Source organism: Ailuropoda melanoleuca, chromosome 7 (genome assembly GCF_002007445.2).
Source record: "Ailuropoda melanoleuca isolate Jingjing chromosome 7, ASM200744v2, whole genome shotgun sequence".
Classification (NCBI taxonomy): Eukaryota; Metazoa; Chordata; class Mammalia; order Carnivora; family Ursidae; genus Ailuropoda; species Ailuropoda melanoleuca.
Genome location: NC_048224.1, coordinates 2,884,122 through 2,912,014, shown reverse-complemented (window position 1 = coordinate 2,912,014; position 27,893 = coordinate 2,884,122). Strand labels below are relative to the sequence as shown.

Here is a 27,893-nt window from a genome sequence, read left to right as displayed (position 1 = left end):
AAAAGCCCCGCCTGAATTTTCTGTATATGGTAGGCAGACATAAAGACGTTACAGATGGGGTAAAATTTCAAGCCCAAACATGGGCATGTTTTTGTAAGAGTGACTATGAATCTATACAGTTAATTTTTACAAAGTAATTTTTTTTTTACAAAATATATGTTGCTGTACTTGTCTTATTCTTAACTCTCACTTGTCAGTAGAATAGGTCAATGAGTGGTTGATTTGATTTCCCAAACCACCTCTTATAGAACCATGACTCAGTACCAGAGAGTTTGGGTAATGTGAGATCCACCTCCAGCATTGGAATGAGATGTGTTGGGATGTTGAAGGGAAGACGCTTCAGTTAATTATGTTAATAATGGAGTAGGAAACAGAAGAGGTGGAATGATGGTCAAAAGGAAAGCAAATGAGTAAGTAAAGAATTGCACATAATAAGAAGGAAGAAAGTAGATCACCGTAAGAATAAAAAGAAAACAACAACAACAACAGATTACATACATTCCATGCTTCATTTGTCTCTATTTGGAAGAATGGAATTTGAAATAGAACAAATAAAAATGGAGAGCAGGGCGCCTGAGTGGCTCAGTTGGTTAAGCGACTGCCTTTGGCTCAGGTAATGATCCTGGAGTCTCAGGATCGAGTCCGGTATCGGGCTCCCTGCTCGGCAGGGAGCCTGCTTCTCCCTCTGACCCTTCCCCCCTCAGGCTCGCGCTCTCTCTCTCAATAAATAAATAAATAAATAAATAAATAAATAAATAAATAAATAAAGTGGAGAGCAGATATTGGAACAAATTAAGAGTAGAGAGTAGATATTGGAGAGACAAGATACGCCATAGGTTGTGCTTGAGAAAAAGGGAAACAAAAGAAATGGTAAAAGATCGGGGAAGAAAGTTTCATTTTAAATGTTTCCTACTTATTTGACAATTTAGTTTCTTGAGGCTAGAACTTAAATGTTTTTAAAAATATAAGCACTGAATATTTTTATCTATCTTATTGAAGAAAAAAATTCCAGGTATTGTATAATTATGGGATGTTTCTAAGAATCCTGCTTTATGCTCAGTTGAAGCCATCCTTAAATGAAGAAAATGTTTCTTGATTTGTTTCAAGTTTTCTTATGAGTATTCCAAACTTGCTCTACTCTTGAAATTACTTGACTTCTGAAAAAGGGAAAACCATACATTTGGACAGGTGAGACAAGTTATTAAAATGCATTTCTAATTTACAGAAAATTTATGTTGAACAATTCAAATTTACAGTCAGAACTGTTCAAATTAGTCCTGCATTCAGGGACACAAAGCCCTAGATTTACCCTATAGTTATCCTGTAATTGCCATTTGCAGGCAACAGAAAGGTTAATAGTGGTGTTGATCTCCATTGTAACGTACAGATTTACCAAAGAACCTGTAGAATTGACGATTTTTTTGGTCCCAGTGCATAAATCATAAAGATTCAACAAGATAATGTCCTCTGTATTGGCATAATGATAGAAATACGTAAAAAATTCCTTTGTAGCAGTACTTGGGAAGTGTGCCTTTAGTTTATGGTTGTTGCTGTTGTTCACTGGTTTTTCAGTGGCTATAACGTGTTAATCATTGATCATCACAATATAAGGTTTCTTCCTAACAGTTGAAGTATCTTAGGGAAAAGATTTTGGTTATTTATGATCCATTATGTGTAAAGTTATCACTAGCAGTCCACCATCCATTATTTCTCATAATTACAGAGCAGATTTCAATGATGGTACAGTAGAAAGTTCCTATTGATTCAGACTCCAAAATACTGGGCAAAATCCCAACATCACCATGAAGATACACTTAGTCACTCTGGGCCTCAATGTTTTCATGTTCAAACAAGAATAAAACAACCTACTCACAGGATTACTATCGCATTTGAACAGGTCATTAATTGGAATGTATTTGGAATGTGGTCAACATTAGTGGGTGAGGAATGGGTTCGAGCACCCTAGGAGTTCCTGTCCAAAAGCCCATGAGCCACACAAATAACTTTGCAAGGTTGTTGCAGGTGTTTGTACTTGTAATTCAACTTTATCATACAAAAGTGATTTAAGGGGTAAATCAACCTATCATTTGAAAAGCTGTAGTCATCATCTTCATGGATCTACGTCTGGACTACAGGAAAAGTTTTTCAGTCTCATAAAAATCTCCACCTGCTGTCTGGTGTCTTACATTCCTCTCTTGGAATAAAACAAAGACCTCTCTTCTATTTTTGTAACACTAGGCTAGGTGGTTTTACATACATTTCCTCAGATAATTCTCAAATCAATCATGTAGACAATATCTGATTGCCCCCTTTGCAGATGATTCTCAGAAAAGCTGAATAACATGACTGAGTTTAGCCAGATAGAAAGGGACAGAGTTGCAGTTGGGATCCAGAGCTCTTCACACAGCTCATGCACATTGTAAAACAGCCCTGCCTTTCTTAGTGAAATACAGTATTTTCAAGACAAATATTGGTGGAAGTATTCTCAGTGATTTTATCCACATTGGTGGAGAGAAAATGCTACTGGAAAAGAGGAAGGAGAAGAAAAGTGATTGCTAGGTCCCAAGGATGGGGAGGACTGCTGGAAAGCTAAGTAGTTAGTCTCACCAACTCAGTGTTGTGCCTTGAGTAAGTTCTGTGGGAAGGCATTAGTGATAATTAAAGAAAAAAAAACATCTTCAAATCTTTACTACTTGGCCAGTTGATAGCAAATTCCTCAAGTCCTCTTGCATGTGCCTTTAAGATCCAAAGCATTAGTATTCTTATGACAGTTTAGCAGAGAGAAGTCCTAAGTCCTATATATTTTTTTCTACTTATTGGCATTCCTCTCCTCATTAACAAAAACCCAAAGATCCTCTTTTCTATATCCCCATGTTTTCCTGCTGATGGTATGAAATTCGTGGTTCATTTGAGTTGGTCTAAGTATACCTACTGAAGTCGGAAAAGAGGATAATTATTATATACAAATGCTCTCTGAATAGTCCCTTTGAGACACAAGCCTCTTGAAGCTCTTTAGGGAAAAAAATTAAAATGAGGCTCTTATGTGATTGGTTAATATTTTAATTGAAAAAAATATTTGTTTCTAATCGACTGCACTAAACTAAACCTGTTTTATCTTATTTAAGATAAATTGTCCTAAATAATTATACTATTGAACAAAATCAAGAAATAATTCTCTTTCTATTCCTTCATACACACACCTACACTCACATGCATAGACATACTGATAGACACAATTACATGTGCACAGAGGCTATAAAATGCAGGGACACAGAGACTATAATAAGGTCATTCCCTCTTTTCAATGAAATATTCCATATTACCTATATTTTTAGAAGATGTTGAAAAAGTGATTTTGGATAAAAGTTAAAATGATTGAGCCTTAAATGTATTATACCATTTTTAAAACTTTAATAACCCAACTCTATCTAAATACTGTTTTATATCATCTTGTGCTTCATAAACAAGAGGCTGTGTTTAGAAATACACTTTCATTGTACTGATATCACAATACAGATTTCTCTTTCCTCAGATTGTCTACAGTGTAAACACGCTGCTTGATAAAGATGACAGTAAAGCTAACTTGATTGCTAGGCAGCTGTATTGTTATTACCATAGATAAACACACTTATTTCCTCTTTAGAGTATTCCTGGTAAGGAATTTCTGGACGAGTATAATGTTTTCTTTGGGTTTGATTATGATCTTATTTATTTTAGGTAATCACATAGGTATCCTTTATGCTTTTGTAAGACTGGATTTAATGCAGAGAAAAGTTCAGAGGGAAAAGGTGAGCTATTAATGGTGTTTTTCAGGACATGATTAGAAACAGGGATGTTATTATTGGAGTCTTATACAAAAGGAGAATCAAAATCATACAACATAAGCATGTTTCCATCTAGATTGTAAGACCTAAGTGTTATCTTGGGATCATGAGGGAGTTTTATTTACAATATCAACTTTGCTTATGAAACTCAAAAAAATGTTTCCAGGAAGAAATGAGGTAATAGTAATAGACCAAACAGTTGTTTATTTTGTATGGCTACTGCTTTATTTTGAAAGAGAGTTATTGTTCCCCTGTGAATCTTATATAAAGCTTATGATTTACTTGCTATAGAAAAATGTTTATTATCTGGAAGAAAACTGATTATGATGATCAGTAGGCATCAAGAGGGCAAAAGTGCAACAGCAGAGTTCAGGGGTGAGAAAACACTCAGACTGCGCAGTCTCTGTGAGGCTGGTTAAACTGTAAGATGCACCTGGCAAGGATCATATTACCTAGGAGCTGTAGCTTGCACCTTGACACTTTCAGATAGCTAAAATGCCTTGAGTGTCTTTTTGTGATGAGAAGGAAGGGTTGATTTAGTGGGACCCCGGTAATGGAATTAATGCTGACAATGGGACCTTCACGCCACTATGTAAAAACACAGTGGACACCTCCCAGGCCTGATAGAGCCAAGGACTCCCTGAACTGTGATGTCACTTTGAATATCTGGATCAGGGTAGGATTGGTCCTGTCTACAGTACCCATATATGCAATATTACTAATACTTGGATAATCTCTTAGAGCCACGTATTTACACATGTGGAAAAACTCAGTATCCAAAGGAACTATTTTAGGATAGCAAATTAACTGGTCTCCAGTACTGTCTACAATGCAGCAGGGGAAGGAAGAAAAGGAGGCTGGTTGCTTGTGCCCTTTGGGGCAGTAAAAACCTCATTATTCATTTGACATGGACTGTTACCAAACATAGAAGTGAGTAAAGATCCTTCCATATTTGAAGACTATTATTAGTTCTGTCTTGGAGGGATCACTTCTTTGCTATCATCAATGATCAATGATAGAACACAGCAATGATGGTGCAGTGTAGGGTACTCCCACGGCACATTTATTTTCCCCATCACCTTGAGAGTGGTTTCCAAGATTAATTCTTGTGTCAGTGCCCCTTTATATTAATTATTGCGGCAGAAGCTCTTTATCATATATCAGGATTTAGCCACTCTTTTGTTACTTTGACGTGAAGTCCCTGAAGCCTCAGAAATTGAAAACATGCAAGCAAACAAAAGAACTGGCAAGAGTTTTCAAACACCATTGTGTATACATTTTTAAAATGAATATCTGTATCATTTTCATCCTCTCTTTAATTCCCTTTCTTTCTGCCCCTGTTAGTATGATTTGCTTGGTTCACATATTTCATTCAAGAAATTCAGATACTCAAAAAACTTTGCTGAAAACTTCATCTAAGACAGTGAGCAACTCTCTGATAGAAATTTGATATAAATGTTTGGCAATGTAGGTAGTGGTTAGGGAATGCAAAAACAAAGCAAGTACTCACTCCAGCAACACAGATATTAAAATTGTAACTGTTCAAAGAAGGTTAGTAAGGACCCTGAGCAAAGGCAAGTCACCAATTTTCTATTAGCATTGCTGAGTTTTGTGAAGTTGTGTAAAGTTTACTCTTCTACCTGATGTTACAGGACGAAATGGCAAGAATATACGTTGTCACATGGTAGATAATGGTGACCCCTTATCCCAGGTGTCAGAATGGCAAAAATACATACATATGGAATCAGACTTTAACTGAAGGAGCTGGATAAAAATTCCAATACTATTGGGTAAATCTGCTTTGTTCTTATATCTACGTAAAGTAGAGCTGTCATTTAACATTGTAAATAGTTTCCCTGTATCTATGTATGAAAGAAAATCATCTTACCTGTTGTTTTTATTAGCCATGTATATTGAAATCACCCACCATAACTTCCTTGAGTGCGTGGATTTATCTGTCTTGTGGTCTTCTCAAATAGAGTAATTAATTCTTGGCTCATGGTAGTTAGCCACTACTTATTAACCAAGTATGTGTTGGGCAAGTGTATTAGTTTCCTCTGCTGTGTAACAAATTACCACAAACTCAGTGGCTTAATTCAATGTATATTCATTCTCTCACAGTTTCTATGGGTAGGGAAAAGCACTGCTTATCTGGTTCCTTGAGAGGATGTAGTCAATATATCAGATAGGCCTAGTTCTCATCTGAAGGCTCTACCAGTTATGGACCCACTTTCCAGTTAGTTCACTCAGGTTGTTGGTAGAATTCATTTCCTTGTGACCATGAGAGCAAGGGCTCCAACTTCTTGCTGCCTGTTGGCTAGAGGCTCCTCTGAGATCTGAGGCTGCCTCAAGTTCCTTGCCTCATGTCTCTCTCAACAGAACCTCGACAGCATGGCACTTTGCTTCATTAAAACTCTAGCACCACTCTGATAGCAAGATGGAATATTATATAATGCAACAAAATTGAGGAGAGGGCTCCTATCACCTTTGCTTGGAAGCGTATCATAGGTCCTGTTCATACTAAAAGGAAGGGACCCCGGGGACCACCTTAGACTCATCATAAGAACCAGTATCAGCCCTGAAATCCCAGCTTTGAATCAGAATTTAAAATAATGTTACAGGGAAAAAAACATGTTAGTTTGGTCTTACTGAAGAAAATGTAAAATAGCTGTTAAATAGCTGTAGGGGATAGAGTTGTCACTACACTAGATTTATGAATGCACCATACCCACAGCATTTCCCATTGTAAGAGGCTGGATCTTCAGAGAATAGGAATGTATTCTTAGCTACTTTGACAATGAATAGCATGTGAACCTCTTTCCTTGGTGAGTGCATTCTGAGTTTCAGGACTCTGAATAACACAGTTTGTGCTTAATGTACACCTCACTTGTCTACTATTGTTTGGCCTGTAACAACCACAGAGGTGATTATATACTAAGTAATTATATGCTGTAGTCAATACGTATTTTACCATCTATTTATCCATAGGTCTGTTTTCTCACGTAAGCACTTAATTCCATAATATTTAAATCAAAAGCTCCAGGCTTACTAGTCTTCCAGGATGTGACAACAATGGATGAATTATAAGCTATTCCCCCCCAAGGAACAGTGAATTGGGACATGTAGGACCATGTAATACCAGAGCAGCCACATCTGGTGCTCCCTGAAAAATTCCACAACTTCCTGTCTTCCTGTAGTCCAAAAACATACTATTTATGAGTGCCCCTGCAGACCCTAATTGCCACTTCCTACTTAGGAAAGGCACTCTCTAAGGTAACCAGGATATACACTCCATAGGAATTTATACCTAGGGCAATCTAAGATATGAGCATACTGCATATGAATCCTAATGTAAAGAAGATTTTTCCATAGCAAAATAACATAAACAATTGAATTGTAAAAATATTTGTATTTATCCACATTAACTCTTGTTGGGAGACACCTTTTGTATCTGTCATGTAATAAATGTGAAATTTTCAGCCCACCACTAACCTTACTCACATGTAACAATGATCATATGACAACTTACTGCATGTGTTTCAGTCAGAACCCTGTCAGAAAACTGATGGCACAATTGAAAGGTGTTGAAGAGAGTTTAATAAAGTGACTGTTTACAGAGGGATAGACAGGATTAAAGGATAGTGAAGCATCCTGTGCTAACTACAACCGGAAGCTACATCCATGGCTTGATGGAACTTACAGTTAGTTATCAGAACACAGAAAGATCTGTTTAAGAGGGCCACCCAAGAAGAAACTGACCTTAAGTAAAGAAAAGCAACATGACAACATGTGTCCTGGCAGGTAAAAAACAAGGGAGATAAATATCATAACTCTTCATTTATTTTACCTTTTAATACTCTGCTGATACTTCACATGATCTGAACCAACAAGAACCCACAAGGAAAGAGAACCTGGTTGATACAGTGCATAAACATTGGGCTCATAAAGCACAGAGCAAAGGTGTGCGTGTTATGTGTTGGGGGAGGCAGACTGAAGAATAGATCAGGAGGGACAAGCGGGGATTAGCCTATCACATATCAGTGTATACCAAAAACTCAGAGACAGTTGTGGAGAATTGTGTCTTATTTTTATTAAAATTCCAACTTTTGTCCATAGTCTGAATTCTATCAATTTTTTTCCTTTTACACCTGGGGAAAGTTGGTCAAAGATATATTGAATCTGTTATTTTTTAACATCACCTTAGGAACTGCATCAATCATTTATTTCATTTATTAATATTCTGACCTCTTTTCAGAAATCATGGGGCTTCTAACAGAGGTTGTTGAAATCTTCAATGTCCTTTTAACCATTCATAACTAGAGATGCTCTCAAGGCAGTTTCTAATGGTTTCCATCTTCACACAGGTTGCCTAGCTTTAGGATACTTCCATAATTCTAAATATTCTATAGAAGAAGTCCCAAGGACTATAAAGACAAAAAAATCACCCAAGATTTCTCCACATAGGCTCCAAGTCCACAAAAGATATTTTTTTTCAGAACTCCTTAAAAGAAAGCTACCCAAAATCTAGAGAGAATTTCTGAAGGTTGCCACAAATTATAGTTTGTTACCTAATGTTTTTACAATGTGCTCTTGTACTTTTTATGCAAGGAAATTAAAAAAAAAAACTTTATGCCTAGATTTGAGGTATCATTTCAAAAAAGCTTTCTGAGATAAAGTAGTTCAAAATTGGCAAGCAAATCACGGAATGAAATCCTCCAGTTTTATCAATGGAGAGACAAATATCTACTGTATCTAAATAATATTAACTCTAATCCAAATCATCATTCAACATTATTTTAGTTACTAATTACTCATACACATTTGGATAAATCATTCCCTTTTTTTTTTCTTCATGCCAACTGACTTTTCTTCATGAAATCTTTCTCACTTCCACTTTTTTTTTTTAAAGATTTTATTTATTTATTTGACACAAAGAGAGACAGCCAGCGAGAGAGGGAACTCAAGCAGGGGGAATAGGAGAGGGAGAAGCAGGCTCCCAGGGCAGGAGCCTGATGCGGGGCTCAATCCCATAATGCCAGGATCGTGCCCTGAGCTGAAGGCAGACGCTTAATGACTCAGCCACCCAGGTGCCCCTTTCACTTCCACTTTTGAATTAGAAGTTAGAACTAAAATCTATGGATAACTTAGTCATTAATGTTAGGACTGTGAAAGCATGCAAACCGATGTTTCACTTTTATTGGATTCTAAGTTTAACCTTTCTATGACTCTAAACAAGTCAATTTTTATTAATTTTCAATTTTACCATATTCCTGATAATCTTTTGTTGTGTTTTTTTAGTTTTCATTTAAATTCTAGTTAGTTAACATGCAGTGCAATAGTAGTGCTTCAACACTTCCTTACAATACCTGGTGCACATCACAACAAGTGCAGTCCTTAATGTCCATCACCTATTGGCCTTTCTCTGACTGACTTGTTTTGCTTAGCATAATATGCTTTTGATCCATCCATGTCCTTGCAAATGGTAGGACTTCATTCTTTTTTATGGCTAAGTAATATTCCATTGTAGAAATTTACCACCTCTTCTTTATCCATTCATCAGTCAATGGACACTTGGCCTGTTTGTATAATTTGGCTGTTGTAGATAACGCTGCTATTAAACCCCAGGTGCATGTATCCCTTCAAATAAGTATTTTTGTATTCTTTGAGTAAATACCAGTATTGCAATTACTGGATCATAAGGTAGTTCTATTTTTAATTTTTTTCAGAAACCTCCATCCTGTTTTCCAGAGTGGCTGCACCCCTTTCTCCACACCCTTGCCAATACCCTTTTTTCCTTGTGTTGTTGATTTTAGCCATTCTGACACATGTGAAGTGATAACTCATTGCAGTTTTTATTTGCATTTTCCTGATGATGAGTGATATTAAGCATCTTTTCATGTGTCTTCTGGCCATCTGCATGTCTTCTTTAGAGAAATATCTGTTCATGTATTCTGCCTATTTTTTAATTGGTTTATTTGTTTTTTGGGTGTTGAGTTTCATAAGTTCTTTATATATTTTGGATACTAACCCCTTATCAGATATGGCATTGCAAATATCTTCTCCCATTTTAGTTTTGTTGATTGTTTCCTTCACTGTGCAGAAGTGTTTTGGTGTTTTGTTTTGTTTTGCTTTGATGAAATCCCAAAAGTTTATTTCTGCTTTTGTTTCCTTTGCCTCAGGAGACAATCTAGAAGGACGTTGTACAGCTAATGTCAAAGAAGTTATAACCTGTGTTCTCTTCGAGGACTTTGATGGTTTCAGATCTCACATTTAGGTTTTTAAACCATTGTGAATTAATTTTTGTGTATGGTATAAGAAAGTGGTCCAGTTTCATTCTTCTGCATGTTGCTGTCCAGCATTTCCAAATCCGTTTGTTGAAGAGCCTGTCCTTTTTCCATTGGGTATTCTTTCCTCCTTGTTTGAAGATTAACTGGCCATAGAGCTGTGGGTTTGTTTCTGGGTTTTCTATTGTGTTCTATTGATCTATGTGTCTATTTTTGTGCCAGTACTATACTATTTTGATTATTACAGCTTTGTAATATAACTTGGAATCTGGAATTGTGATGCCTCCAGCTCTGCTTTTCTTTTTCAAGATTGCTTTAGCTAACTGGGGTCTTTAGTGGTTCCATACAAATTTTAGGATGGTTTATTCTAGCTCTGTGAGAAATGTTGTTGATATTCTAATAGGGACTGCATTATGTGTAGATTGCTTCGGGTATTATAGACCTTTTAACAATGTATGTTCTTCCAATCCATGAGCATGGAATATCTTTCCATTTTTTGAGTCATCTTCAGTTTCTTTCATCAGTGTTCTATAGTTTTCAGATTACAGGTCTTTCTCCTCTTTTATTTTTATTCCTAGTTATCTTATTGTTTTAGATGCAATTGTAAATGGGATTGATTCCTTAATTTCTCTTTCTGTTGCTTCATTATTGGTGTACAGAAATGCAACAGATTTCTGGGGCGCCTGGGTGGCACAGTCGTTAAGCATCTGCCTTCGGCTCAGGGCGTGATCCTGGCATTATGGAATCGAGCCCCACATCAGGCTCCTCCGCTATGAGCCAGCTTCTTCCTCTCCCACTCCCCCTGCTTGTGTTCCCTCTCTCTCTGGCTGTCTCTATCTGTCAAATAAATAAATACAATCTTTAAAAAAAAAAAAAAGAAAGAAATGCAACAGATTTCGTATGTCAATTTTGCATCTGCAAGTTGGCTGAATTCATTTTTTCTGTTCTAGTAGTTTTTTTGGTGGTGTCTTTCAAGTTTTCTATATACAGTACCATGTCACCTGCAAATAGTTAAAGTTTTACTTTTTCCTTGCCAATTTGGATGCTTTTTATTTCTATTGGGCATAATGGAAAAAATCCCAAAGTGAATATTAGGCGAATGAGAGAATTTTTTTGTACTTTTATAGAGAAGCCTACCTTATTCATACACGTATCAGGTTGATATTATGGGGGGGGGTATCTTTCAAATAGATGGATTTCTTTTTGAGGCAGTATGCCTAGGACTACTTTTATTTCCTTCTCTAATTACACTTATATAATTTCAGATGTTTTCCTTTTAAGCACAATGTCATTAAATTTATCCTAAGCAAAATTGTTTTTTACCTGACATGACACTCACTACATTAGTAATATGATAAAAGAGAAGGGGAATAGAAGATCGTATATAATTTAAGAAAAAATAATTACAAGAATATAATATCCTTTGAAATCATATAACCAGGAATTCCTAGTATATTATTAATGAGGCTATTTGCAAAACTCCAAAGATCGTGTTAAAGAGTGGTTGGAATATTTTAACCCATAATTTCATCTTTTGATGTTTTTATGCTTTTTCTTTCCCTCATCAAAACCGGAGCCAATGATGTAGCAGGTGTAAGTTTCATACCATCAATTTTTCCATAGAGTTGACAGACTGGGGACTGTAGAATGCATTCTTACTAAGTGATGGAAGAGAAAATCCATGGGTAATTGACAACCCATCCTGGACTGTAGCTTTCTTAACTAGAATATAGGATAAGTAGGTATTCAAAATTGTTAAAAATATTAAAAGATATCACCTTGTAGCCTTATTTTTTTATTTATCAATTTAATATGTTTTCCTCAAGCAGTTTTTTTTTAAATTTCTGATTTTTAAATGATACTAGTTTTCCTTGTTTAACTGATTTTAATTAGCCTTCTCTTCCACAACTATGGGTAAGAAACCTAAGCCAGAGGTCAATAAGAATGCAATAGCTTACCTGGCTGACCAGCTCTTCTTTAAGAAAGATCACCGCTGTTTGTATCATTGGGTGCCTTTGTTTGACTGGAGAGATTTGCCCCTTTGGAACAAAGGTTTGAATTCTAGACTTTTCATGAACTGATTCCTTCCTTCACATCTAGCCTTCTTTCTATCCTATTCCCACTTCCATGCATCCTGTGCTTTAACACTACTGAATGTATCATATTACTTCCCCAAAGGCTCTTCCCTTATGGTACCATGGCTTTTATATGTGTTTTTTTTTCCAGTAAATCCCATGGTACTCTAAAAAACTTCTAATAGCTCTTACTGTACTCTGTTATAATAATGTATATATGCCTATACTTTCCAAAGGAAGGAGAATGATTTGAAAGTAGGGATATCATCTAATTATTCTTCATGTTACCAGTGGAGTATCTCATAGATATGGGATACAAATAAATGTTTATGAACAAGTTAATTGAACAACAGACAAAACTTGAAAGGTCTAGGAGAATGTTTTCCAATGCAGTTGCAATAATTTACTGACACCTTATCAAGCAAAAGGAATCAATCTAATTCTTAGCACAGTCACAGTGTTATATATAGGAAAGTGGGTGAACATTTGGGACCATTGATAGGACCTTGTATCTTTTGTTTATAGTTTGAATCAGAAAGATTATATCAAAGTCTGGTCTTATCTCTTAGTTTTCTAGGTTTCAGCTAATATTGCTTCTAGTCACAAGAGAGAAAGAGGCCAAGAATGCAACATTATGCATCACTGTTGTAACAGAGACAAAAATTGCTATTTGTCAATTCAGTCATAACTTGTATTTTAAAATTGTTGAAAATACAAATAGTAAAAATGATACAAAACCCATATTGATTTAATGTCACTATTTTAGCCAGTTGGTCAAAAGAATCCATAAGCATGCTACATACTCATTGCATATTTGTTAAGTTTTCCATATCTAAATGATAATGCTGCACTTTCAAAAGGATATTCCTACAAATATGGTTGTAAAGTAAATTTGGTGTCTTATTTATTCAGCAAAATACTAAATGAGAGCAGAGGAAAAACATATATATCATACAAATATATTACATGCAATACACATGCTTATACACATACATGCACATCCTTGCCTCCTATCAGAAGAATATAAAGTTTAATATATGTGAAAAAACACATTAAAAATATCAAGAAAGTTAAAAAGGTTTTAAAAGAAAATTAATAAAACTTAGTTGACGGGTGCCTGGGTGGCTCAGTCGGTTAGGTGTCTGCCTTTGGCTCAGGTCATGATCCCAGGTTCCTGGGATTGAGCCCTGCATCCAGCTCCTTGCTCAGCAGGGAGCCTGCTTCTTCCTCTCCCAAGGCCTCTCCCCCAAGCTTGTGCTCTCTCTCTCGTTCACTCTCTCTCTTTCTCAAATAAATAAAATCTTTTTTAAAAAGTAGTTGAAAAAAGAAGATTAAATTAGAAGAATTTCTTTTTAAATTTCTTAAAATTCTTTGGTCATTCACATATTAGTATAATTATTATTTGAAGTACTTTTTTAAAAGAAGGAATATTAAGTGGCATAACTTGGAAAAGACATTTCTCTCAATGGGTAGACATGAAGTCATGATTTCCTAGAAACTCAACTTCCATGTTAAGTAATTCCTAGCCCATATCTTAATATCATATGGCTAATAAAACCACACCATCTCTTATTCTTGAGTTTCTTATTCAAATTGAATCCTATCTTACATTATGTAATATCAAGAAATGTTTCTGTCTGAGTGATAGGGTGCTATTAGGAGTTAATTAGAATACTAAGTCTCGTATTAATACAAGTCTCATAATCAACTTATGTTTAAATATAGTCTACAGTCTTCAGGCAAAACATGGCATATGGAATTCAAAGTCCTATGCTGCCTTCAAAAACACGTCTAAAATATCAGTTAAAATTTTAAAAACAATGATACAAAAACAAATTGAAAAAGAGAAGGATAAAAATGATTAAGAAATGTCAACAAAGTTTTGTAAGATGGACGGTGGATGAATTAGCAAAGTAGAAAAATGTGAATACTATGTTCCCGTAGCTTATGTGAATGTGATGTGTACCAGTCTCACCACTTGGACTTACCTTGTACATCGGAGTAAAACAAAGTGCTTAGCCTTCAAAAACAAGAGAAAAATTTGAAGTTTTTAGGATTTGGTTAGGTCACCAAATCCCTCCCCATGTTCATATATGGCTACAAGACCACCTTTCCCCCTTTCCCAAAGGATATCAGAAATATAAACTATAGAAAAAATGAACAAAAAAGGCTGAGGATGAAGCACTGGTCAGAAGTCATGAAAAAAGAAACTTAAATATCCTTTTCAGATACCAAGTCCCTACTCCCAGGGTATCAGAACCAGGAATTAAATTAGAGTATTCTTTGGAAAAACATAACGTCCCTGAGAAAATAGCCACATAAAACAATATGTAGGAATTGCTATTCCAAAGTAAAGCTATGTCATTACCCATCACCCTAGCATAAAGCCTCAGATCACACACACACACACACACACACACACACACACACACACACACCAACACAGAACTTCCCATAAAACTTTTTATGGTACCACTTAGGTAGTCATAAATCAGTTATATGAAAAACAGAACAAAAAAGTAAATATACAAATAAATATATGAATCTTAAAAAAGAACAACCAAAGAAAAACTAAAGAATCTTTCATATTTAAAGTATTATAGTAGATAGGCAAAAATACAAAAAGGAGAGCTGAAAAATAATATTAAGAAAATTTCCCAGAAAAATAACCAAAAAGAAAAGTGATGGTCAGTAAGAAAATATTTTTTTAATGAGAGAATTAATTCAAGATATTCAACATCTGACTTAAATGACTTTCAGAAAGAGTGATCATAGAAAATCTAAAAGAATGAAAATAGCAAAGATATAACAAAAGAAAATTCCCCTAGAACAAAGGACGTAATTCTCCAAATTGAAAGAATCCAACAACTGCTCAAAATATGGATTTTTTAAAAAAGCTACTGTGAAACAATCATGGGGAAATTATGAAATACCAGACTAAGGATTCTAAGCCCAAGGACTGTAGGCAACAGAGAGGGCATTGATCATCATAGTCCCACACTAAGGAATGGAAATAAGAATGGCAATGTAGTTTTCAAAATATTGAATACTTGGATGCTAAAAGACAAACTTATACAGAGAAAAGAATTTCCAATTTAGAATTCTGTATCAATCCACACTATTAATAGAGTGTAAAGGTTCAATAAATGCAATTTCAGATAGGCAAAATATTTTAGGAATCACTTCTTATCTACTCTTTCACAAGAAACAACTGGAGGGTATACTTAAGCAACACTTGGGAGAAAACCACATAAAATAAAACAAAGATTCAAGAAACAAGAGATCAGACGCAGAAAGGGGTGAAAAGAAGTCCCAAGGAAATAGTTATACATTGGCATCTAAAGCAACAGGTTCAGATTAGAGTAGGAGGTCTCTGAGAAAGTTATGGAGTTTATGGAAAGTTTGCAGCTATTTCTGAATGTTTAGAAATAAATATTGATAAGTTTGTGTTAGTTCTATTGGACCATTTTAGAAAAAAAAATTCGGGCCAAGTACACACATACGGACACAAAAAGCTAAGTAAATTTTAAACATTAGTCAGGTATTTATTCAAAGAAATATGTATTTGTATAACACACGCTATTTTCTTTAATATTCTGTTATTTGCAGAGGCTTGGAGGGTGATGGGGATTACATTCTTCCTGTTCCTCTTTCACCCTGCGATATCTTTGGAGCTGCTAGTTAACAGAAATTAACTTGGTGTAGAAAACAAAATCAAGTGGTTGAGGGTGGAAGAGTATGGCTTCAAATGTCTATTGGGATTATATTTTTACATTTTACCAAGATACATGACCATATATTTCAATGATTACCTTTACTCACAACCTTAGCCATAATTTGAAATGAGTAATAATTTATCATTCCATTTCTTTCTTTAATGCATGTGGATGGGAACATACATGAGAGCGTTGCTTTAAAATAATCATAAAGTCAGAAGAGGTTAACATAGTGAGCTTAATTTTTTTCTTGCTATGAATAGACAAATCATTAAGTGTTCTAAATAGTCAGTCAGCTTCTATACCTCCACTTGGTATAGGCCCAGGTAGAGGAAGAGAAAGTCCTTAGGCTTACTTATCAATTTTTACCTTGCTGTACTAAATGCAAATGTCACCCACTGATATTTCAAAAAATCATCTCTCTCCTTTTTTTTTTTTCCTTATAGACAGGTACTGCCTCATTAATTGTTTTTTTTCCCTACTCTAAAAAAGGAAAGATATATTGAAAAAAGTTTATAGGGTCATTTAAACTACAATTAATTATACTATTGATTCCTTATTATGATAAAGTGTAAAATTTTTTTTTCTTTAAATATCAGGGAATGGATTTAAAATCTCAATAATACTCCCTAAAACTAATGATTAGACCAGCAGGCAGATGCTTACATAATATCTCTTTCTAATTTAAGGTAAAAATAACAGATAGATTATGTGAATAAATATGGTAATTGAAGCCCAATGGGAATTGCAAATTAATCGTTCAATCTCCATTTTAACAAGAAGAAGCCACTTACAGAGATAGAACTCTGGGGATCAGTGACTCGTCAGAACAGCATTAGCTTTTAAGATTGAATTCATAAAAACCAAGGGAATGAATGATTCTTGCTTTGTCTATTACCCAACAAAAAGAGAGTTCCTTTTAGAAATTATATATTTTGTTCATTCTCGAGGAGAAGATAAAGAAAATAAGAACAAGAAAAAGAAAGGAGAAAGAAGAGAATCTAAATTTATAAATATGCATCAATATATTTGCTCTCATAGCCTTTCTATTGTAAGAGGACCTAAAATGATAGATTCATACTTTAATACCGAAAATCATATTACACCATCAGTTGGATACACCTCCAATCTTTCTTTTGAAAGCTAAATTCAAGCACTTCAGACATGACAGTGAAAGAAGTCCTCATTGAATCAGTGGTACTATGCTTCATTCTAAACCAGACAGCACCCATCTTATGGTTCACTGATGCATTTCACTCTACAGAGATAAAAAGTTATTTAATCTATGAGGAAGCCACCAAAAAAAAAAAAAATCCAGGTTATTCAGATAGAAGCCCCAAAAGTTTGCTACTAAAAGAAATTCCCAAGCTCTATTTTACCCAGATAATCATTTAATGCATGATTTTATTTTTCTAAAGCGAGGACTACTGTTCAGTGAAGCTAGTTAATTGGTCCAGAATAGTAAACCAGCCACTGGATGATGAGAAGTATGAATTTGTCTTCCAGACATTACCTGATTATGATAAGAAGTCTTGACTTGTTCTTCTGAGAAGAAAGAATATCTCCCATTTAAGGTAGTTGTGGTTATACCCACTGAAGCTTGCTAAAATATATTAGAGAATAATAAAGTGAACTTTATTAAATGGTACCATTGGGAGCAATTCCATCATCCTCTATAGCTGAAAGCAGCAGAAATTGTCTACTGGTCCTTCTCATACTTAGCTTTTTATAGAATGCGTTTTTACCAGAAGGATCCGGGAAGTATAATTGCAGTTACCTTTTTAAATGATCGATTAGTGTTGAGTCGTTCACTCACGGTTACAGATTAATTTCATATCTCCTTGTTTTATTCATCAATTATTTCAGACATGAAGTCCCTCTCTCCCATATGAATATTACCCATTCACTATAATCAATAAGGATATTATTCATTAAGCGCCTACTCTGTGCCATTAGCCATGCTACTTTCAGTTACACATGTCATTTCTTGTTTTCACAACAGCCAGGTAGAGTGTTGCCATTTTATTCCTATTTCATTGGGGAGAATATTGGGACTCACACCAAGTATTCTGTTTCTTCTGCATCATTTAAAATGTCTAGTAATGAACTAAGCAGATTGAAAATGATCAATACATAATGTTAGCTGGCTTATTATTCAGGTTCCCTAGTTGGTTGAACTTACTGCCATTTCAACCAATAGAAACAAACTGTAGCCATAACAAGACTATTTGGATCTTTCTTCCTAGAGGTCTACTCAAAGCATAGGCACTAGAGGGCATAAAGAGAGTGTAGCTAATGAAGGAATGAGTGATTCCAGCAAATGATGTTATGGTCTGTAATGGGTTTAACACCTGGCAGATAATGCAAATGGCACTGAAAATTACCTCATTTTTGGCTTCCCCATGCCCTGTTCAATTGAATAAAACGTGCATTGAAATAAGCCAATTTTTTTTTTTTTTGTATACACACATGTTTTGAATCTCAGCTATGGCTCAGTTCAGTGCTCAGAAAGAATAATTTCATTAACTTGTTCCTCTCTTCTTGCTCCATCAAGAGATGAGTTTTAAGGGTTTTAGGGGGTTTGATTTTCAATCCTACCTCTTATACATGGACAGTTTTGCCTTCTGTCCTCTAATTCGCATTGTGGTTATATTATCCAAACATAAATTTCTTTTCTCCTTGGCATTTTTTCACCTTTTAAATGTGGGAATGATCCATATGGCTAAAGAATGTCAGGAAAGGAAACATTTGGGAAGAATTATATGGGATGCAGTCATCCCGGATCTTGATCATCCTATCCACCAGAGCCAAGTAAGAGAACAGCCACAGAGGGTTATATGCCAAAAGTTTAGAATTCCAGGGTATTTAGAGCACAGATAGGTGATTTAAAATTGCTATGGTTAAATAGCCCCAGCAAGAAACATGTTGAAATGCTTGAAAGATAGGAGAAAGATAAGGATATATAGTTTTTATTTTATATGATATTTTAAAAAAATATTTCATGTACAGCCTAGAGATATTTTTAAGCTTTTTTGTGGCATATTATTAGACTTTAAAATGGAGTAAGATAATGCAGGTGCTTCCTAAATTATAGATTATGCAGATAAGAATAATATTGAATGTCAAGCCATTTAATAATTTGGGTCTGGGTTGACACTAGCATTTTACCTTTAATTCTTTTAAGGAACAAAACTGGAGTAAAAGAGGTAACACTCCATAAGATCACACAAAGATTTCTCTAAAGGAGAAATATAAAGTGTCTTTATTTTCAATATCTGTCTCTGCAGTACAACAAGTCTTTATGGCCAGATGGGACCATTTCAGGTATTGGGACTATTTAAGGGTTCGGTGGCTATACGGTCAGTAAGTGGATAGCTTTCTTGAAAGGAACAAAATCACCTGAAGATTTTATTGATGTATTGCCATGTCTCTACATGTTGTTATGTGATCAGGCATTCAGAGATTATGATATTTTTTTTCTATTTTACTTATAGAGATAAATCTTTAATACTCATGGCAAGAGGGGAAAGGCCTTTTACCAGCTATTCCCAGGCCAGTTAAAAAACACATGCTAGTTAAGGAGACTTGGATAAGGAAATTCGGTTTGAAGGAGCAAGAATTTAGTCAACCCTCTGCATAAGAGCCACCAAGATGACTTGGATACAGTTGACAATCACTACCATAGGCCCAGTCCTATCTCAGCTTACATGCCTTGAAGTGTGTATTTCCCCAAACCATAGTCAAACTATATTTATATTAAAGAACAGTACTTTTTCTTTTTAAGTCTTTTACCACACTTTGGCACTTTAGAGGCCAAAAATACAAAGAGATGTATTTTAATAGTTGGGGCCAGCAGAGGGAGGCTTTGGGTTACAGAAGGACAGGTCCAGGTGCAAGACACAGACTGTTCAGACTGTTCAGAAGGTCATTATTTCAGATTCAGCTATTCATGTTTCAGTTGCTCATAGAAGAATAAGGAGAAAACAGAAGGAACTAGAATCTGTAACCACACTGGCTTACTGAGGTCAGGTAGTCACTTTAATGTAATGTAAGTTCAAAGTACTGGGACAAGATCCAGCAGAATATAATATGAAATGAATATTTCAATAATAGTTCATTGTCAGGAGGTCCAAACACAGTTATCTAATGTATTCTGAAAGCTACAATGGTCCAGTAGTGTGTTGATAACCAGTTCTCTAGAAGTAAAAAGCATTTGATGATTTCTTTGATTTACATAGTTTTACTGTGGCTTATTTCCAGCTATGGCTCCACTCACAGAATTCCTGAACCTCTAACAACAAGCTTTTGCAAGCCAATGAGATTAGGATCCAACATATGACTGAAAATAACATTGAAACTCTAAAGAGGGAGGTAGGCAACACAAGGAAGCCATATGGGCAGACAGTACATCGGGGTGACTCTTTCTTAATGGGGTGCAGGTAGGCAAGGACCCAATGTCTTGAAAAGAGACTGTTGAGCAAGAGCGGCTTCCTCGAGTCCTAGAGGGAGTAGAATATTAAGGAGATTGCAAAGACATGGATTTGGGCCAAAGAAGTAAGCAGAAATAATCATATTTTCAGGCAACAAATAAATTGTTGAGATTAGAAAAAAGAATTCTTGTTGTATATAAAATATCAATCGATATAAAGTAGACATCATAAGGACCATATTGTTGATGTGGAAAATTCTATTTGTAAAGGTATGCCACTGTACTACAAATTCTCTGCTTCTATAGGCATATAATTAACTATAAAGACCAGCCATAACTTCCAAAGATGGCAAAAATAAGTTTCTATAATAGGATAATTAATTTTCTTTTTCACTGTTATTGATGTAGCCACTCTTTGAATTTTGCTTCTGCAAATTGGTCTGTAGTATGAGCTGACTAATTAACAACTTGATCATTACTTGGCTTCCATTTAATTATTTTCAATATGTTAAATAGTACATGGCAATTTTTAATATACTATAGTATCTCATTAATATTAAAATCCACAAATAAGATTTTTCTGAAAAATTTTGTGGTACTTTTATATATTGAACATTTTGTTTCTTTACCTTACTATTTCCTTGTTCGTGGGAAGAGAATACATGTCCTATCCTTCTATATAATATACTATGAGATTTTATGACTCTGACTTTGTTAAAAATCTTTGTTAAGCAAAGGAAAAACTTTACCTGTGATAGAGTAATTTGATTAAAATTCCAGAACATTGTGATATAAAAGCTTTTACCTGCCCCCTCCCCCCCAACTCACACACAGGATGTTAGTGATAGAAAACAATTACTGCATGCAGAAGTCAAGTGGGCAGAAACTAGACAGTACTCATTGGAGGAGAATAATTCTGAAAGGAATAAGATATTTAGAAGAAGAAAGGTGCTGAGTTTCTACTTTTACTCAGGATGATGTGAGCTGGAAGCTAGCATGGATTTTAGAAACCAGAGGGTTAGAAATCAGAGGTAGCAGATTGATAGACTCCCAAAGTTGATTTGTGAATCATTCTTTTAGAACTCCCAATGTGTTTTTCCCACCACAGCACTGTAGTTCAAAATGATATTCTAAAAATCCTATCAAAATCCTGAACTAGCTCAAATTAAGCTGATGGAAGCTGTGAGCCCTGGGATCCCCTAACTTCTCCTAAATCTCTAATGTTTGCAGCCTGATCCAGAGCTTTAAGTATTGAATCCAGAGAGGGCTTTCAGTCTCAATTTTCTCAGGGTGCCTGGAGTAAACAAAGCAGGAGTTTCTCGTCTGGAACAAGTTTCCTGATTGAGCAATGAAAGTGTTATGTTGGAGTCCTAGATTCTAATGTTATTTCTATGACCTACTAGTAACCTTGTATAAGTTGGTCTTTCTCAGTCTCAGTTTCCTGATGTGTAAAAGAGGGATTCAACTCCCAAATCCAGAGACAGTCTAAAGGCTCCCCATGGAACTTCAGTTCCAAAGATGGAGGGATATTGTCTCTTTTGCTTATTGCTGCGTCTGCACGACCTAGACTAGTACTTTGCATAAAGTTCTATATAAAACGTTTCTTTTGAAAGTCTTGCATATACATAATACATTATGTTGAATGAATGGATGCATGCATCAACAATACTCCATAAATAACAGGTGCCCTTTAATTTTAATTCTCCCACCTTTTTCACCACCTGCAGTAGTTTAAGGGGTTATTGGCAAAGGTATACACTCTGGGCTGGAAAGCAGATAACTGACTTTTCCTTGGATGGGCCATTTGTTAGCTGAGCATTCATTGCTGGGCTGAGGTAAGTTAGGGCTCATATGCAATACTGGCATCTGCCAGTGACCTCTCCTTTGTGATTTTGCTGCTGGCCCAAATCCAGCAGGTTATTTTGCAAGGTTGGTTTTGGTGAGACCATTACTCATAGTATTATAAAGGGTTTCCTCAGATGAAGTTTCTGTGCAATACACCCATGCTAATATGCCCAATGTGATATTTCTGCTTCGCAAGGTGTAATTTGATGGAATGAGGGCTGCCTGTATGTTTAGCAGTCAAACCTGCATAATAGCCATCTAAGGTAGAATTCATCAATTATGCTGAAATGTTTGTTTTTAAAATGTCAGGTGTCCAGATGGTGCCATGGCAATGGGGGTCATTAAAAATGCTTAGACACACAGAGAGTCTTAATAAAGAAATGTTCCTGCTAGTTGTACAGGTCCCTAGCAAAGGCAGATTTTTTAAGAAGGTTAATAGGTAGAAGCTACATAAAGGGAAGTTGAAACAAGCACCTTGAGATGAACTATGATAGGACTCTGCATTTATGCCCTTATGTTTTTCCATTTCTGTGTCTCCTCTATCACCTCCTACTTGCCCATCTTCATCCAGGAATTTCCTGTATTGTACATTAAAATGACTTTGCAAAAGAGAGAATTTATGTTAACGAAGTCAAACAATGGTGCTATTGTTATTTGGGGTTTACTTAATTAAAGACCTTTACAAAGACTTGGATGTTAGCAGGACTGCTTTTGTAAAACAATATCCTCAAATGGAAGAATTGTTATGACAGTGACAGTTCATCCAGATGATAGAATATTATGGCCTTTAAGATTTTTTACAGATAAGGAAATAGGGAAAGAAATGAGAATTGGTGCAGGAAACCGGGAAAGAACTCTGAGAGGGTTTTTTTTTTTTTTAATTTTTTAAAATTTTTGGTCAGGTTTATAGAAGTATAAATCACATGCATAAAATCCACCCTTTTCAGTGTACATGAACATTGACATACACTGTCATGCAACTGCTACCTCCCCCAACATGTAAAATTCCATCCCTGCTCCAAATTCCCTCATGGCTCTTTGTACTTTGGCCTCCCCCACCTCTATCCCCTGGCAACAACTGCTTTGGTTTTCTGTCCCTATGGTTTCCCTTTTTTAAAATGTCATACCAATGCAACCATAACAATACATAGCCTTTGGGTCTGGCTTCTTTCACTTAGCACGATACATTTGAGATCTAACCCTGTTGTATCAGTAGTTTGTGTTTTAACTAAGTAGTATTCCAGATACGGATAATGTATCCAGTTCATTTATCCATTCACCAGTTTAAAATCTTTTGGGTTGTTTCAGCTTGGATGACTGTGAATTAAAACTGCTATATACTATTTAAATAGTTTTGGGGGGAACATAAGTTTTATTTTCTCAGAAGTGTCTGCAGTGAAATAGTTGGGCTGTATATTAACTGTCTGTTGGATGTTAAGAAGCTGCCAACTGCTTTCCTAAGTGGCTGCACTCTTAAATTCTATCAGCTAAGCCTAACAGCTCCAGTTTTCCATATCTTTGCCAGTCCTTGGTATTGTCTATTGTTTTGTTGTTGTTGTTTGTTATTTAAGTTTAGCCATTCTGAGAGGTATGTCCTGGTATCTTATTGTGATCATTTATTAACCAGGACCAAGATATTGAATATAGGTTTAGAAATACATGTTTAATAGAAGAAATAGATTTTCCCTTTCGAGGCCACTCTGTAATGTCACGTTGTCTCAGTTGGCTCTCTCAGCTTATGAAAATAGCCTTTTATACTTCACAGCACTGTAAAATATAAACTAGTGTTAAGCATCCTAAAGAGAATTTTTAGGAACCAGTATGTATCATTGCAAAACCTGAAGCTTCTGTGAATTAGCTCTGTTCTAATTCTTTGGTAAGAAAACAGAAGTTGAGGGCACCTTCTCTGTTGGAGAAATCAGAGTTTAACTCCCTGTGGATGTGAATGTTCCGGTTATTAAATGATATGGTAACACTGTCTTGAATAATGTTCACCCAAGAAGGTAAGCAGAGGTGCCAAATCTCTAAGGCTCTATATAAGCCTCATATGTCTTGTGTTAAGTTGAAGAATAGCTTGACCTACCACAGAAATTTTCAAATATCCCCACAAGAAGAATGAATAATGAAAATCAGCATCTTGGGCGCCTGGGTGGCTCAGTCATTAAGCGTCTGCCTTCGGCTCAGGGTATGATCCAGAGTCCTGGGATCAAGCCCCACATCAGGCTCCTCCGCTGGGAGCCTGCTTCTTCCTCTCCCACTCCCCTGCCTGAGTTCCCTCTCTCGCTGGCTATCTCTCTGTTAAATAAATAAATAAAATCTTTAAAAAAAAAGAAAGGAAAATCAGCATCCTAATAGGAAATTTCAGGTTATCGATATAGTGCCAATCTTTTTTTCTTATCCCCAATATGCATGTAGAGAAGAACATTATCCCTTTATAGATATCCTAGACATTATAACATTTCACTTATAAATATATCTTCATGTATCTCTAATGGATGATGATTTTGATTTTTGCCCTTGTCACACCTCATAAAATAGCATAACGAAGTAATATTATCTAATACCCAGTACCATGTTCAAATTTTCCTGAGACATTGGATTTGGTTGTTATGTCTGTTAAGTCTCTTAAGTTTCCTCTCCCTCTTTTAAAATGCCACACATTTATTGGAGAATATTGTATATCTCCATATAAAATTTCTCTCATCTATCTTTGTGGTTTTGTTAAAGATGTTTCTGTACCCTCATGTCTCCTATATCTGGTAGTTAGATTTAGAGGTTCTTTCAATTGCTTAACTAATTATAGTAGGGACAGTAGGAGGGCAGATTTGGAGATTCAAAAATTACACCATCACCACCATCTTCCCCCAACACTGCAGAATAATTGCAGGGTGTTCCCTTTAGTTTAATTGTATGCTGTGGGATACAAGTAGAGCAACCAAGGGCATTTTCTGTTGTGCATAAGATGAAAATCGCATTCTTTAGCTTGATATTCCACAATCTGACACAGATCAGTGTTATCTTTCTTAATTTATCTCTCAATTTTACCCAACATGAATTTCTCACTCTTTCCTGTTCATCCTTTTCACCTTGCCTTTTCCCATGAGATCTCTTGGTACCAAAAAAATTAAAAATAAAATAAATAAATAAATATAAATAAATAAATAAAGCTAACATTATTTGTCTTCAATATTTGTCCTGATCTCTCCTTTTTGCCAAAAATCCTTTTCCTGTTTTTTTGGCAAACAGTACACTTCCATTACCCTCCCCCTGGCTCAAATCCCCAGATCTGATACCCCAGGGAAACTCTATCCACTGAATTACTCTATAGTCTCAAATTCCTTTCTCTCCAATCCCTTCCTTTATTTGCATAATTGTCCCATTGAATTTAGTGACCTGATAGATTAAAAAACAAAAATCCTTTGATTAAATAAACTGAATGAAAGAAACCTGTCTTCATTGACATCTACTGCCTGCTTAGCACTGTGTTGGTGTTGTTTAAAGAGCTGTCTAGACGGACATGGTAATTACCCTTTAAAAACTAACTAAATCATACTGCATTGTGAGAAGCTGATTTTGTTATGGCTTCCAAATGTACCCTTACCCGGTGGACTTTCAGGGAGGATACATTTCTTTAAAGATTTTATTTATTTATTTATTTGAGAGAGGGAGAAAGAGAGAGAGCATGAGCTGGGGCAGGGGCAGCTCCCTGCTGAGCAGGGAGCCTGAGGCAGGGCTTGATCCCAGGACCCTGAGATCATGACTGTGAGCTGGAGACAGATGCTTAACCAACCTACTAGCCACCCAGGCACCCCTCAGTGAGGATTCAGAGTGAAGAAAAGTCATTTAAGCAGTGGGGAAGTTGGTGGAGTGAGAGGGAGCTTGTTCTAATCATAGTTCATTAACTCCCCCTTCCCATCTTGCCCTGCCCAGCACCTATACATTCTTCAAATTGTGGCTCAAGTCCTACTTTGTGAATAAATCTTGAATTCTTCCACATGTACCAGTGCAGTGCATGTCACAAAATTATTGGGATGCCATGATGGCATGCCTTTAGCAGGTATCTTCACTCTTTAAATGAATTGCAATTGTCATTTGGTCTTATTTGTGTCTCTCCTGGTAGTTATTGTAAATAAACTATTGTACATGCTCTTGGGTTTGTTAGAATGTTACAGGCATAGTAAGCACTTAAACATTTTTTAAATAAAGAAAATTTTCTTTGCTGAAAAATCTAAGAAATTCTTCCTTCATTGGGGCTTGTATGAAATAAAGTAGAGCAATAGACTTTTAGATTTAGTGAACAGAACTGAAATAAATTTCAAGCAATATGAAATTTTCTTCTATAAAAGTAGGTTAATAAAACCATCTCAACTGATTTTTCCCTGAAGTTTTTAGGAAAATTTTTATTCAAGTAAATTATTGCATTATATTAGTCATGTTGTTATTTGGTCAGTATGGCTTCGACTATGCATACATTATAGACAGATAAGGAAGTAAAAACTAACAAATTTTCAACAGAATGGTTAATGGAGAAAACACCTTGGGAGAACACATGACTCAGTCTTCATGCTTGCATTTTGTGATAATAATAGCTACAATTTGCTTTTTACTTCCTTTCACTAGATGCCACAAATTCTTCATATGTATCAAAGTGTTTACTCTCCAAAACAACACTAGAGGCAGATACTATTAGTAAACCCATTTTACAGATGAGGAAATGGAAACATGGAAAATTTAACCAACCTGTCTTGAGTTACACAACTTGTAAGCACTTGATAGAGATTCTAACTCAGCAGCCAGGTTCCCCAGATCCAGCACGTGGCTCAGGTTCCACACCTGTGAAACTGAATGCATCCCTTTCTGTTCTTTCATGTAATTCATGAAACATAATTCTCTTCCTCTCAGTGATTACTGGGACAAGGTTATGTAAGAGGATTCAGTCACTCATACTCATCTTTTGTAGCCAGGGAGTAACTTCCTATAGTTGTGGGAAAATCAGAATATATGTTTTGTCCTCTATAATCTCTTCTTCCTCCCTTTAATCTTAATACCAGAGAGGGAGTTAAGTCAAAGAACATTAAAGACCAAACCAGCCCTATCAACACGCTTTCACAGGAATGCAGGCATAAAAAGACTGTACAACCTGTACTCTTGGAAAAGTCCCAAATGTCCTTTTCAACCCCCTCACAGAATCTTGTATTAAAGTTTCCTTTGAGGCATGGCATAATTTTGCTAATTTTCTAGTCAGAACTGGTTAACAAAATCTTCCAATAAATATTTAAACAAAAGAACGGATCAGAATCCTAAACCTAAGGCCCTGTTCTGAAAGGCAAAGACTCTTAAGCTAGGAGTGGCTACATAATATTTCTGGCAATTGAGTATCTTGAAAGCCATCCATGTCACCACAGAAAAATCTTATCTAATATCCTCTGTGTTAAGTCACCAAACCTCTGGTGTTGATCAGGTAAAAATAGCTGAAAGTCTAATAGTAGCATCCTTTTTAGAGTAAGGGCTTCCGGGCAACCATCCTGCTGGGAATATTCCCAATTAGTGTACTTCAAATGTTAATTAACCCTCCCCAACCACCATCATCTCCAGCCTCTCCACCAGAGTCTAAAATGAACTCTTAACCAATGTTTATCACACCCTTTATTTCAGTACCATAATATAAATTATAGACAAGTTAGCAAGTAAAAGTGTGGAAAACCAGTGTGAAAAAGTCT

The 27,893-nt window shown here is 35.7% G+C and overlaps 1 protein-coding gene across 31 annotated transcripts in view; it reads left to right on the top strand.

Moving 5' to 3' along the window:
* Window positions 1–27,893, top strand: part of PTPRD (protein tyrosine phosphatase receptor type D) — a 2,142,161-nt gene that overhangs the window by 1,481,119 nt on the left and 633,149 nt on the right. The gene's annotated exons all lie outside the window — the stretch shown is intronic.